The 13,809-nt window shown below is 39.1% G+C and overlaps 1 pseudogene; it reads left to right on the top strand.

The window, feature by feature from the left end:
- The first annotated feature begins 5,779 nt into the window (after positions 1-5,779).
- The window catches only part of LOC130874139 (phosphoglycerate mutase 1-like), a 136,946-nt pseudogene continuing 128,916 nt past the window's right edge, over positions 5,780-13,809 (top strand).

Below are 13,809 nucleotides of genomic sequence, written 5' to 3'. Positions count from 1 at the left end.
GTCATCAGTTTGAAGATTCCCTTCAAGTAGGAACAGGCACACTCCTTGACCTGAAAGGATGCAGATACATATTATAGCATTACCCTCAATCTCATTGGTTGTAACTCTCTTGTGAGCCCCACGTTTGTTCATAGTACACAGGCTTTGCCCCAGGAAGCAGAGAGTGTGCAGTTTCACCTCAGTGCAAAAAGATCTTCTCTTCTAACTAGCGTTTGGCCTTTGTCTTCCTAACAGGTTTCCTGGATGGAGTTAAATTATAGCCCACAGTCACCACGGTTACCTTTCTTTGGTGGGGGAAGGCACTTTTTTTTTTTTTGCATATCACAATTTCAAGAAATTTATTTCAAAGCTTTCTAGGAAGTACCCTAAGTCTTCCTACTAGGCTTGTATTCAGAAAGTTCTGTTGCTTTCTTTCCTTTCTGCAAAAGTAGTGGGCAGTGTCTTGTAGTATAACCTAGACAGCTGGGATGCTGCCACTGATCTCTGGACAGGCACCGGGAGAGTTTCTTTGTAATTCCTGTATGTTGGAGAGGAAAGGATTCTCTTGATATCGTTCTAGCATTTCGGTACCAGGCCACGTTGTATCAGTAAAAGTTAATTTCCTAAGTCCCACTTTAGTGTTTGACTTTACTCTTCTGTGTTTAAAAGTCATATAGGGGACTCAGAATAAGAGATTCTCAAAGCTCCAAACTATCATCACAGAATCAATCAAACAAAAGCTAAATTAAAAGTCAGAGAGAAATTCAAAGTATCGATCAATAAAGTTGGATGCAATAGAACGCTATTAAAAACAAACAGAAAACATCACCTTTAATTTCTTGACAGTTAAAGTAAATTAGAGAAGCATTCCTATCTGTTTTAAATATATTGTTTTACTAGTAGAAATTATTTTCTTTTTAGAGTTGACATTGAGCACACGGTACCACATCCACGCTGAATGTCCTAGGTATCAAGATACAGAGTCCTTCATCCCATTTAAACCTATTGGTTTCTGACACCACCCAACAACTATATGGAGTTCAAAACGGTTGAGTCCAAGACCCAGAAATATTGAGGAGCCTTGTTCTGTCTATAAAAATACACCAGAAAGTTTTGTCATATGCCCCTAAAAACAGAAAAATGATAATTTCGTGGGCAAGAAATGTAAGGTTAAAGCAACTTCCTCATGTTTTGGGTACCACATCAATACAGAAATCTTCAGCTTCAGGGTTCAGGATGATTGTTCCCATTTTGCCTTTTTACAGGGGACACTGTGGAGATAGTGTGTCTCTCTCTCTCAGGGCCTGAAGAACCATTTTCATTCAGATGCATCAGTTCCAGAGAACTGGGCTGGCTTAGTTTCCTGGGAGTAAAAGACAGAGAGTTTTGCAATCTTCTCTCATTATCTTTGTGTTGCGCTTCTTGGCTGACTGGCTGGTCTCTGAAAGGAAGTTGATAATCAAGTCCAGGATTTAGCAGTGCCTGTCTCAGAGTCCTTATTATCTGTGTAGTGAACCAGTAAGTGGCTCATAACTCTGACTCCTAGTGCTAAAACAGCATTTCTGTGTACCCTGGACAATTGAGGCCCTCAGCCCCCTTTCCTCACCATTTTCCATCCCATCCCTATTATTCTCAAATAGTCTCCTCTCTTGTCAATGAAAAATGGCCTCAGGAGCATAGTTAATGCAGTTAAGGTCAGGAAACTTGTAGTTTCTCTTGTACTAAAGGGAAGTGGACATCCAAAATAACAAAATCAGAAATGAAAAGGGGGATGTAACAACAGACACTAAGAAAATCCAGAGAATCATTAGGTCATACTACAAAAACCTGTACTCCACAAAATTGGAAAATATAAAAGAAATGGACAATTTTGTGGATAGCTACCACATACCAAAATTAAATCAAAACCAGAAGAACAATTTAAGTAGACCTATAATTTGCAAGGAAATAGAGGCAGTCATCAAAAGCCTCTCAACCAAAAATCCCAGAGCCGGATGGTTTCAGTGCAAATTTCTACCAAAACTTCAAAGAAGAGCTAACACCTATATTCCTCAAAATACTCCACATAATAGAAACAGAAGGAACATTGTCAAACTCTATTTATGAGGCTACAGTTATCCTGATACTGAAACCACACAAAGACGCAACTAAGAAAGAGAATTACAGACCAATCTTACTCATGAACATAAATGCAAAAATACTCAATAAAATACTGACAAACTGAATCCAAGAACACATAAAAAAATCATCCACCATGATCAAGTTGGCTTTATCCCAGAGATGCAGGGATGGTTCAACATACGGAGATCTGTCATTGTAATTCACCAAATAAATAAACTAAAAAAAAACAAACAAACATATGATCATATCATTAGATGCTGAAAAAGCACTTGACAAAACCCAATGCCTCTTCATGATAAAGGTCTTGGAGAGATCAGGGATACAAGGAACATATCTAAACATAATAAAAGCAATAAACAGCAGACTGACAGCCAACATCAAATTAAATGGAGAGAAACTCAAAGTGATCCCACTAAAATCAGGAATAAGACAAGGCTGTCCACTCTCACCATATCTATTCAATATAGTTCTTGAAGTTCTGGCGAGAGCAATACCACAGCAAAAGGAGATCAAGGGGATCCAAATTCAAAAGGAAGAAGTTAAACTTTCACTATTTGCAGATGATATGATAGTAAATGACCCCAAATACTATACCAGGGAACTCCAACAGTTGATAAATACCTTCAGTAATGTGGCAGGATACAAGATCAACTCAAAAAACCCACTTGCCTTCTTAACACAAATCATAAAGAAGCTGAGAAAGAAATCAAAGAAACATCATCCTTCTTAATAGCCACAAATACCATAAAATATCTTGGGGTAACACTATCCAAAGAAGTGAAATACCTGATTGACAAGAACTTTGAGTCTTTGATGAAAGAAATTGAAGAAGATACCAGAAAATGGAAAGATCTCCCATGCTCTTGGATAGATAGATTCAACATAATAAAAATGGAAATCCTACTAAAAGCGATCTATAGATTTAATGCAATCCCCATCAAAATCCCAACACAATTTTTCACAGAACTTGAAAGATCAATACTCAACTTCATATAGAAAAACAAAAAACCTAGGATAGCCAAAACAATCCTGTACAATAAAGGAACTTCCAGAGGCATCACAATCCCTGGCATCAAGCTCTATTATAGAACTACATTAATGAAAACTGCTTGGTATTGGCATAAAAACAGACAGGTTGATTAATGGAATCGAATCAAAGACCCGGATATTAATTCACACACCTATGAACACCTGAATTTTGACAAAGAAGCTAAAATTATACAATGGAAAAAAGAAAGCATCTTCAACAAAATGTGCTGGATTAACTGGATGTCAACACATACAAGAATGCAGATAGATCCATATCTATCACCATACACAAAACTCAAGGCCAAATGGATTAAGGATCTCAATATGAATCCAACCACACTGAACCTGATAGAGGAGAAAGTGGGAAGTAGCCTTCAATGCATGGTCACAGGAGGCCACTTCCCAAATATAACACCAGTAGCACAGACACTGAGAGAAACAATTAATAAATGGGACCTCCTAAAAATGAGAAGCTTCTGTAAAGCAAAGGACACAGTCAATAAGACAAAAAGGCAGCCTACTGAATGGGAAAAGATCTTCACCAGCTCCACATCAGACAGAGGACTGCCTTCCAAAATATGTAAAGAATTCAAGAAACTAGACAACAAAATACCAAATAATCCAATTAAAAAATGGGGTGCAGAACTAAACAGAGAATTCTCAACAGAAGAATCTCAAATGACTGAAAGACAATTAAACAAAAGTTCAACATCCTTAGCCATCAGAGAAATGCAAATCAAAACAACTCTGAGATACCATCTTACACCAGTCAGAATGGTTAAGATCAAAAGCACCAATGATAGCTTCTGCTGGAGAGGATGTGGAATAAGGGGAACACTCCTTCATTGCTGGTGGGAATGCAAACTTATACAACCACTCTGGAAATCAGTATGGAGGATTTTCAGAAAATTGGGAATCAATCTATCTCAGGAGCCAGCAATACCACTCTTGGGCATGTACCCAAAAGATGCTCAATCATATTACAAGGACATTTGTTCAGCTATGTTCATAGCAGCATTATTTATAATAGCCAGAATCTGGAAACAACCTAGATGCCCCTCAACTGAAGAATGGATAAAGAAAATGTGGTCCGTTTACACAATGGAGTACTATTCAGCCATAAGAAAACAATGACATCTTGAAATTTGCATGCAAATGAATGGAACTAAAAAAAAAAAAAAAACATCCTGAGTGAGGTAACCCAGACCCAGAAAGATGAATATGGTATGTACTTACTCATAAGTGGATACTAGCTGTAAAGCAATGGATAAAGAGCCTATGGTTCATGATCCTAGAGGAGCCAAGTAACAAGGTGAACCCTAAGAAAAACATACAGAGAGCCATCTGAAAGGGGAAATAGATCAGATCGCCTGATAAACTTGGGAGCATGGAGGTCAGGGGAGAAGGGGGGCAGAAGAGGATGAAGAGGGGAGAAGGGGAGGTGGGAGGAGAACTTGAAGGAAAGGGATAGATGAGATGGAGGAAGGACAGAGATGAGAGCAAGAAAAGAGATATTTTGATTGAGGGAGCCATTATGGGGCTAGCAAGAAACCTGGCACTAGAGAAATTTCCAGGAATCCACAAGGATGACCCCAGCTAAGACCCTAAGCAATTGAGAAAAGGGTGCCTGAACTGGCCTTGCCCTGTAGTCAGACTGATAAATATCTTAAATGTCACCATAGAACCTTCATCCAACAACTGATAGAAACAGAGGCAGAGATCTACAGTGGAACACTGAACTAAACCCACAAAGTCCAGTTGAAAAATGCAAGGAATGAGAATAAGAGCAAAGAGGCCAAGACCGGAATGAGTACACCCACAGTTTGCCTGAGTTAATGGGAGTTCACCAACTCCAGCTGGACAGGGAAAACACCAGCATAGGACCAAACTAGACCCTCTGACTGTGGGTGACAGTTGTATGGCTGGGACAGACTGTGAGGCCACTGGCAGTGACACCAGGATTTATGCCTACTGCATGTACTGGCTTTTGGGGAACCTATTTTCTTTGGATGGATATCTTGTTCAGGCTAGATATAGTAGGGAGGGCCTTGGACCTTCCCCAAAGCAATGTGCCTTACCCTCTCTGAGGAGAGGATGGGGGTGGGGTTGGAGGATAGGTGGAGGTAGGGGAGGAGCGGAGGGAGTAGAAACTGGGATTGGTATGTAAAATGAAAAAAGATAGTTGGCTTTCTTTTTTAAATAAAATAAAATTAGATAAAATAAATTATAAAAGGATAATTAATCTAAAATCTCTCACTTAAAATACAGAAACTGACACACAATGATGTTAAATGCAATGCAAGAATAGGAATCTGGATCACCAAATCCTAACCCCATTCTTCTACTGGATCATCAAAAACAATGTGTTATAGAGATTAAAGGACTATACCAAGGAAATATCAAATTTTAGGTAATTGGTAAAAGTAGATGTTTGAATTTTATGTAATAAAAAGCAGGAGTTGGTCTCCAGGCAGAGCGTGAGAGGTATGTTCTCACCACCTAGGAAGGGCATGTGTGGAGATACCAGGCAAAAACCAACACTAGCAAATCCCAGGAACGATTCTTGCTTTGCTTTTGAGAAACTTAGTTCTAGATTCTTAAAGCCTGATTTTGCCTGTTTTATGCAGAAGGTAGATGGGACAGGCAGCGCATGACGACTCAAGAGGCCACTAAGATTTTCTCGGTGAAGAATGGTCTTCAGTGTCAGGAGCAATGGAGAGGTGAGCAGCTCTGCTTCAGACACAGCAGAAACCAAACCAAACCAAACTGTGGACCTCAAGCAATAAGCAATGGCAAGATGATGCTCTGATTTATCACAAAATGGTTTCATTTTGGATAATGCTGTTTTGATGATAAATGGATAAAATCATTTTAATTAAAATAATTCTTGAAGTCGTGACAATTCTGATAGAATAAGAAGTTGTTTCCTAAAATTATTATAACATTAAAAAAGAGCACAATTCAAAGTCAGTTCAGATATCTTTCCCCAGGGATCCCTTTGCCTTCCATAATCAATCAGAATTAGTGAATCTGTTTTTATGTGACTATAATGCTGAATATTTATTCATATTTTACTAAAGAGTTGTAAAAACATTCATTTTTCTTAATCTGTTATAATATCTGTTAGTATACTAGCATCTGTACTGGCCAGCAATTGGGGTCCTGACAGGATTCATCCTCAGCTGTAGCCACTAAGAGTACCTCCTGTGCACATTCACTGGGTTCTCTTTTAAAAGGTGGGCTTTGCCCACCTCCCATCTATTTTTCTCTCTTCCTTTCTCATTTTTCCTTTCTCTCTCCCTTTCTCATTCCCTTCCACCACTCTTATACCCAGGGACCCATCTCTGCTCCCCTTTCTGCCCTCTTCTCTGTCCCTTCTCTCTCCTTTTCCAATAAACCTCCTGTGTGAGCCTTGTTGAATGGCATGACTTCTCTTTGCAGTGTTTTTAAATAAATTACAACAATATCCTCTAGAATATATACATACTTTGACTCTACACTCCAGAGAGTATAGTTGCTATATGTGCATACCACCAAAGCATCTGCTGTACACATTTCCCATTTTATAGGGATTCCAGTTATTGATTATATTTGCTTGTGCTATACTGACAAAATTCCTTTCTTGTGGTGGTAAAACTTGTGCTCCAACAGAAAATGTGTGTGGGGTCTGGCATGACTTGCTATTAATGAGCTTGTTCTGGTCTCAATATATTCCCACTTCCTATTACATGTCAAGTTTCTTTCAAGCATTCTGTTTTGAAATCTTGTTGGTCTGAGACCAATTATTTTTGTTTGTAGCACAAATGATTATAAAATGGATCATATTTTGAAAGATTACCATATACTAGCTATTCTGCATTTTTATGCACAATCCTTTGTATTAACTACATTTCCTGTTGTTTGGACAAAATACTAACTAATGTAACTTAAGGAAGAATGATTGGGGTGATAGTCCCAGGTTCAGGTTCCTGGGACAGCCAAGCAGGAGAGTGAGTGCAGCGGTACCCTGCCCTGTTCCCAGCTTAAGTTGGGAACCAGATAGCCAAACTGTGGAGAATTAGCCCATGGTCAAGTATCTATTGAAATGCAAATGCACCACCAGGTGTCTGTGAAAACCTGTAACCTAGTGAGACTGCAGCTTGGATTTTACAGGGGATCTTGAGCCCCTAGGTGAGATTAAAACATAACTTTAAAAAAAATGAGGGAGTTATACCCTCAGTCTAGATTGGAAAGGACCCAACCCTGTGTTAGTATGGGGTTAAGGGTATGTTTGTGCTTTTTTTCCCCACAGGAATACTGTCTATAAAACTGAGGCGTGCCAGCCCTGATGACGTCACAGCTGCTGGTGCCCCCACAGAACAGTTAGAGTGAGGTTTCTGAATCCATGTTCCTGACTTTCTTATGCCATCTTGCTGCAGTTTAAAAAAGGAAGGAAGATTGTGGTGATCCCCAGTTTCTTGGTGGACCCTAGTGCACCAATTTCTAGACCCCGGTGTGTTTTGTTTACTTTGGAGCTGACCCGAGATCGCTGACTGAATGTTAGGCAGTTTATCTGTACTATATCTTGGAACACATTATGCTGTTCAATCTGCTGTTGAAATAAAGGACCTGAGAACTGAGACCTCAGAAAATTTCCCCTCTGGGGGAAAGAGCCTTGTTAAAGGAATGAAACACTATTATGGAGGCAAAGAGTGACTGAATCCCTTCTTCAGAGATGAGGAGCAATGGCATAAAAGTTTTTTCTGTTACTCAAAGACTGGGACAGTTTGAACTTATTTTTGAAAGTTCAGAGCAGTAAAACAATTGAACTCTAGGAGAGAAAAAAGAGTCATAGCTCACCCATCACAGAAACCTCTTCTTGTCTTTTATTAGAGCAGATTTAAGAGAATTGTGATTTGACAAACTGTGTTAACTTCTACACTAGAATCATGGTATTGACCTGTTAATGTTTGTAACTGCTTTAGTTCACTATGGAGATGTTACTGATTAGAAAAAGATTAGAACTTGTCTGAGAGAATTTTGACATTGCCAATGAGTCCTTAGATTTGATATGTTTAAAAGAACACATTTGGATTTTGATGCAGCTAAAAACTGTTAAAGACATCCTAGACCGATTTAAAAAGGCAATCCCACCTCTAGTCATCCTCCACTTCTTTATTATGAAATATTGTAGCCATAGGAGTATATGTATCACAAAACATTGTTTGCATATAATTATCTAGTTGGTGAATTCTCTTAACAGAAAGTTGGCTCAGAGGTGCACAGTGCCTAGAGATGCCTTCTCTCTTAACCCTTTCTTTACAGAGACTGATAGTCAATGATGGATAAGATCCCACCCCCAGGCAATCTAAAACAGAATGTACACGACAGAATATATGTACTGATGATGGGTAAGTTTGGAAAAATGGGAAAAGCCCCCCCCCCAAAGGCAAGTCATCTGTCCTATAGCAGAAACACAGACTTTATTCAATAAAATAAAGAAGGAGGAATATGTGGGGGCCCACAGATGTGAGTCCTGTTCCACCTCGACTAAAGTTCAGAGAGTTTGAGCTTCTTTTTGCTCTTTCAAAGTTGTTGACAACAGGCATAGCTACACACAAGAGATTCTGACCTAGGGTGTGATTAATTAGAATTTTGAATATAGAGGTGAATCTGTTTCACCTGAACCAAAGGTTGGAGAATTCAAGTCTATTCCTTATATCATGTCAATGAAGCCTGTTGCTTCCCCCTCTCCTTTTGGAGTGAAGTATATAAACATGTGGAAAATAAATGCGGCTGGCTCAGTAGTCACTGAATTTCCCTCCTGATGCTATTCTGTCTTTCTGCCTTCTTTTTCTCTCTCATATCTCTCTTCTTTTTGTTTAATAATTTTTATTCTCACGCTCCTACCCTGAAACATGCTAATTTCATTGAGGCTGGACCCCGGCAGACTTTGCCTCAAGGTGTGGCCCATGCCACTTGATCCCCTCTGTCCCTCCCCCAGTTGTACTTGACAGCATTCCTTCTAACTTTCTTATAAAGTCTGCCTTCTACATAACACAGGCATTGTGACTAGTGACTTTTCTGCAGTTACTTTTGTGATAACCATATTGCTTTCCAAATCTACAGGCAACACATGGAAGAACTTAAGGTAAAAGGAATTAATGAAGTCCCTAAGATACGATATCTTTGAACAGATAGAAAATTGTTTACAGATCAGTCTTATCTGAGACAAAAAGCACACACATTGAACTAACGTTGCACAATGTGTGCTTGTAAGTTCTATGTAAGGTGCGGGGCCCCAGGACCTCCACTGCCTAAGGTGAACCTTAGTACTCCCTGCATTAGTACGGGCATAGCAATATTAGTTCCATTAGGTCATTCTAAACTTGAAGCCAGCTAAATCATTCAGATCTTTTTCTCCAATCCTCTTTATTTTACTTATATGTATTAATGGTATTTATTCTAGATGCAGGGACTTAACTTTATGCTTAGTTAAGTCAGGTAGTACTTAGCCAAAGAAGGATTAGAAGTAGCATTTCCAACTTCTAGTTCAGATCTTTTCCTTGACATTCTCTGCTGTTGGGATTGCAGAGAGAAGCCAAATGCTAGCATGGTATTTTGAAGGATCAGAATGAGCTTTAAGTGTGTGGGAGAGATGGTACTACCACATGCAGATATCCTGGGGAAACCCTGGCTTTCATTCTTTCTTTCATCTTTTCTTAATGGAGCAACAACGGTTGGTATGTGCCAGGAAAGGTTTGCTCCTGCAATCCCAAAGCATTAGGCAAATGAGACTATTGGTATTTCTTTTGCCAGGGTCATTGTTAACAACTCTTCTCTCTCATTTTTCCACTTCTGTTTTCATAAGGAAAATAGTGAAGTGTATCTAAAAGATGAGAAGAAAGGAAAAACCTTTGCACAAATTCTTATTCTTTTGAGCTTCTAGGAAAATCAAAGCTCTATTAGGACATGCAATTTCCTCTTTTATTCCTATTGATTTGTGCTTTAGTCTTGTGCTGGTTTGAAGGAAAATGGTCACCAAAGGGAGTGGCACTAATAGCAGGTTTTGGCCTTATTGGAGTAGGTGTGGTCTTTTTGGAGGAAATGTGTCACTCTGGAGTTGGACTTTGAGGATATATGTTCAATCCATGGCCAGTGAGAAAGACAACTTCCTGTTGCCTGCCATATGTAAGACCCTCAGCTACTCTCCAGCACCATGTCTGCCTGTATGCCGCCATGTCGCATCATGATGATAATGGACTAAGCCTCTTAACTGAAAGTCAGTGACGCTAATTAGATATTTTTCCTTTATAAAAATTGCTGTGGTAAGGGTGTCTCTTCACAGCAATAGAAACCATAAGACAAGCCTCCTTCTACTCTATATACTTCAGTGATGCTCATTCGGCTTTTGATAAATCCAATTCTCTCACCACTGGTTATTTATCTCTTTTGAGTAACCCTTTCTCATCAATAGCCTTTCCATGTGTGATGGGTGATAATAGTTACTCAGCCTTTTCTCTCTACAGTGAGCATCATATCTGTCATATAGTAGAAAGGACAGAAGAGAGGAGCAGAAGTCAACGATCTGTCTTTGTCATTTATTAACCATGCTCAGTTAATGCCTCTCAGTATTGGCATTGATCTCTAGAAAAAGAATATTGTAGTGTGCTTTTCAATGAATGACAATAAATTTCTCACAGTTCTAGAAGTGAGCAGGTTTAGATCAAGACACTATTTGATTCAGTGTCCTGTGAAGATGTACTTCCTAGATGGTCATTTTTGCTGGAAACCTTGTGTGGTAAACGTGGCAAGGCACTCTTTGGGGCCTCTTCTTTAAAAAGTATTATTTTGAAATTAAAATATAATCATATAACATTCGTCTTTCCCTTTTCTTCCTCCAACCCCACACTTGTATTCAAACCTTGCTCTTTCCTCCAAATTCATGGCCTATTTTTCTTTAGTTGTTGATTTGTATAAATAAAAACATATATACATACATATGTATATATGTACCTATATACATTTTCTTAATATAGAAATACAACCTGCTTAGTCCATATGTTACTTGCATGTATATGGTTTTAGGACTGACCACTTGGTATTTGTTGTAATATGGAGCGGCGGGGCTGTATCCCTGGCACCCGGCTGCCCGCATGGCTTATGCCCCAAAATAATTACACGGAAACTGTATTTTTTTGAACACTGCCTAGCCCATTAGTTCCAGCCTCTTATTGGCTAGCTCTTATATTTTGATCTAACCCATTTTTAATATTTTGTGTAGCACTCCACCCACCTAAGGGTTGGCCTATCAAATGGGCCTAGGCAGTTTCTTTATTAATTAACCAATGAAAGCAACAGATTAATACAAGACCCACCTCCATCAGGTATTGGATAACTAATTGGAAGACTCTTCCCTAGAGAAGACTGCTTCTCCTTTTCTCAGTATTCCTTGGTTGCCTGTAATTCTTTGTGGCTGAAATTTTGGGCCTTTTTGTAACATCATTGATTCTATTCACAATGTCTCACTTTTGTAATAGAGAAATGTGTTCTAGTTTCATTTCTGTTGTTACAATGAAACACCCTGACCAGAAGCAGTTTAGGGGAGGGAAAGGCTTATTTTGTTATAGTCCTTTATTTGGGGGCAGTCATTCAAGGGGCTAGACACATGACTCTAGTGTACGTAAGTACAGACAGCCTTTTTCATTCTTTAGTCTTACAGTCTTAGACAGCATGCCTGTGGAGTGAGGCTAGCAATAGTGGGCTAGGTTAGTTAACAATCAAGACAGTCCCCCATAGACATGCATGTAGTCTAATTGGATCTAAGCAACCTCTAGTTGAGACTCCCTTCTCAGGTTGTGTCAGTTGACAGCTAAAACTAACCAGAATACTTCCCAAAAGGCTTTGACTTTCTCATAGCATTGTGTTAGGATGAGAATTTTAAGATAGATTTTGGGAAAATACAAACATCAGAGCATAGCAATAGTTTTGCAATGTAGGAAAAGTGCCAACATGCATATTCTAGTAAAGTTCTCTTGGCTGCTTCCAGTTGAGGGATGATGACTAAGCCTGTTACAAATGTCCACATACATATTGTTGTGTGTGATTGTGAGATTTCAGGTTAGCTGAGTAACTCTCTCTCTCTCTCCCCCCCCCACTCTCTCATAGTGTTTACATCCTATGATGATTATATGGATCAAAATCAGTATCCATGTGTATGTCTAAGGTGTGAGTTTCAAGTTAGCTCAGGAACTCTCAAGGGTTCTCTCTCTGACATAGTGTTTATATCATAAGATACCTATGGGAGCCATAATTAGTATCTGAAAGTATGTTAAGATGTGTAGACTACAATTGTATGAAGATGTTATTAGAATCACCTGTTCCTGCTCACAACCCAGCTGCTCTACTGAAACTGAAACAAAACACTCCAGAGTAGGCTTCATTTGTAAAGATCCAGGGAGAACATTTGCTTCTCATCAAATGGTGCCTAGAATGGCATTAATTGTTAGGAGCCATGCTAGCTCATCAGTTAAAGCATTGTCTCCCTGACTGTTCTTTGGGTTGCCTTTATTTTATTCACACAGAACCATGTTGTTCAACCCAAATGCTGTAGGGATTTATCTTTAGGCTAGTTTGACATTGCTTATTTTTACTCAATGCTGGAATATGCTGAGCACTTGGAATCGGTCTTTTAGCAGAGTTTTCAGCTAATCTCCAGTTGAGGCGTTTGTAGATGCACTAATTTACTTTCACCCTTCACTTGTGTACTTTTCCATTGCAGCACTGGAAGACTTTGTAGTACGCCAGTCCCTGACAATCTTTAGGATGGAGTCTTTCAGGGTGTCTAATCTCCATAATCACTTGAAGGGAATAAGGAAAGCCCAACCACTAACTTCTTTTTTAATACGGGAAGTGAAGGTAGCGCACATGCCATGGCACACATGTAAAGGCCAGGGGACAACTTTGTGGAGTCGGGAATTGAACTCAGGTTACTAGGCTTACATGGTAATTTCCTTTATCCATAGACCACACTGCCAAACCCAATTAGTAGATTTTTGTTGTTAGTGTTTAGTTGGTTGAATGGACAGGAACAAAGTGATTTACTTCCCTTGCCAGTTCTTATGAGAGTTCTTGCCTTTTGGATGGAAAATTGATAATCTTTAGAACTTTTTATTTTGTTTACTACAGTGATGAAAACGTCTGATTCATGAGTTTTCAGGTTATGAAGTTTTTTCCACCCCCATTTACTGCATATGAGAACTTCCTCTTTTCATAGGAATTAAGAACATTTATACTCATCAGAATTTATTTTCTAGGCGGTTATCAAAGTCTTTCGGCACTTTTGTAGTACAATGGCACAGACCATAGATAATTTGTAGAAAATAGAATTTTATTTCTCACAGTCTGGGGTTTGGGAAGTATAAAAGTAAAGAGGCAATGTCTTATTGGACCTTACTTCACCCTCATCCAGCAGACTATGGGAGTGGGGCAGGAGAGAGCAACTCTACTGCCTACCAAGTCCTGTTTATTGTAGCCTCAATTCATTAGCGTTGGTGGGGACTTAGGGTCTCCATGCTCTCCCAAATCTTCAGCTTCCAACATACTGGAGACTAAATGTCTAGCACATGAATTGTGGAGGGAACTTTTAGATCACAGTAATTTTTTTATTGTATCTCAAGAATATACAACTCAGCGGTCCAC

This window comes from Chionomys nivalis, chromosome 5, assembly GCF_950005125.1.
Source record: "Chionomys nivalis chromosome 5, mChiNiv1.1, whole genome shotgun sequence".
Classification (NCBI taxonomy): Eukaryota; Metazoa; Chordata; class Mammalia; order Rodentia; family Cricetidae; genus Chionomys; species Chionomys nivalis.
The sequence above is the reverse complement of the archived record's forward strand: the minus strand, read 5'-3'. Positions and strand labels throughout refer to the sequence as shown.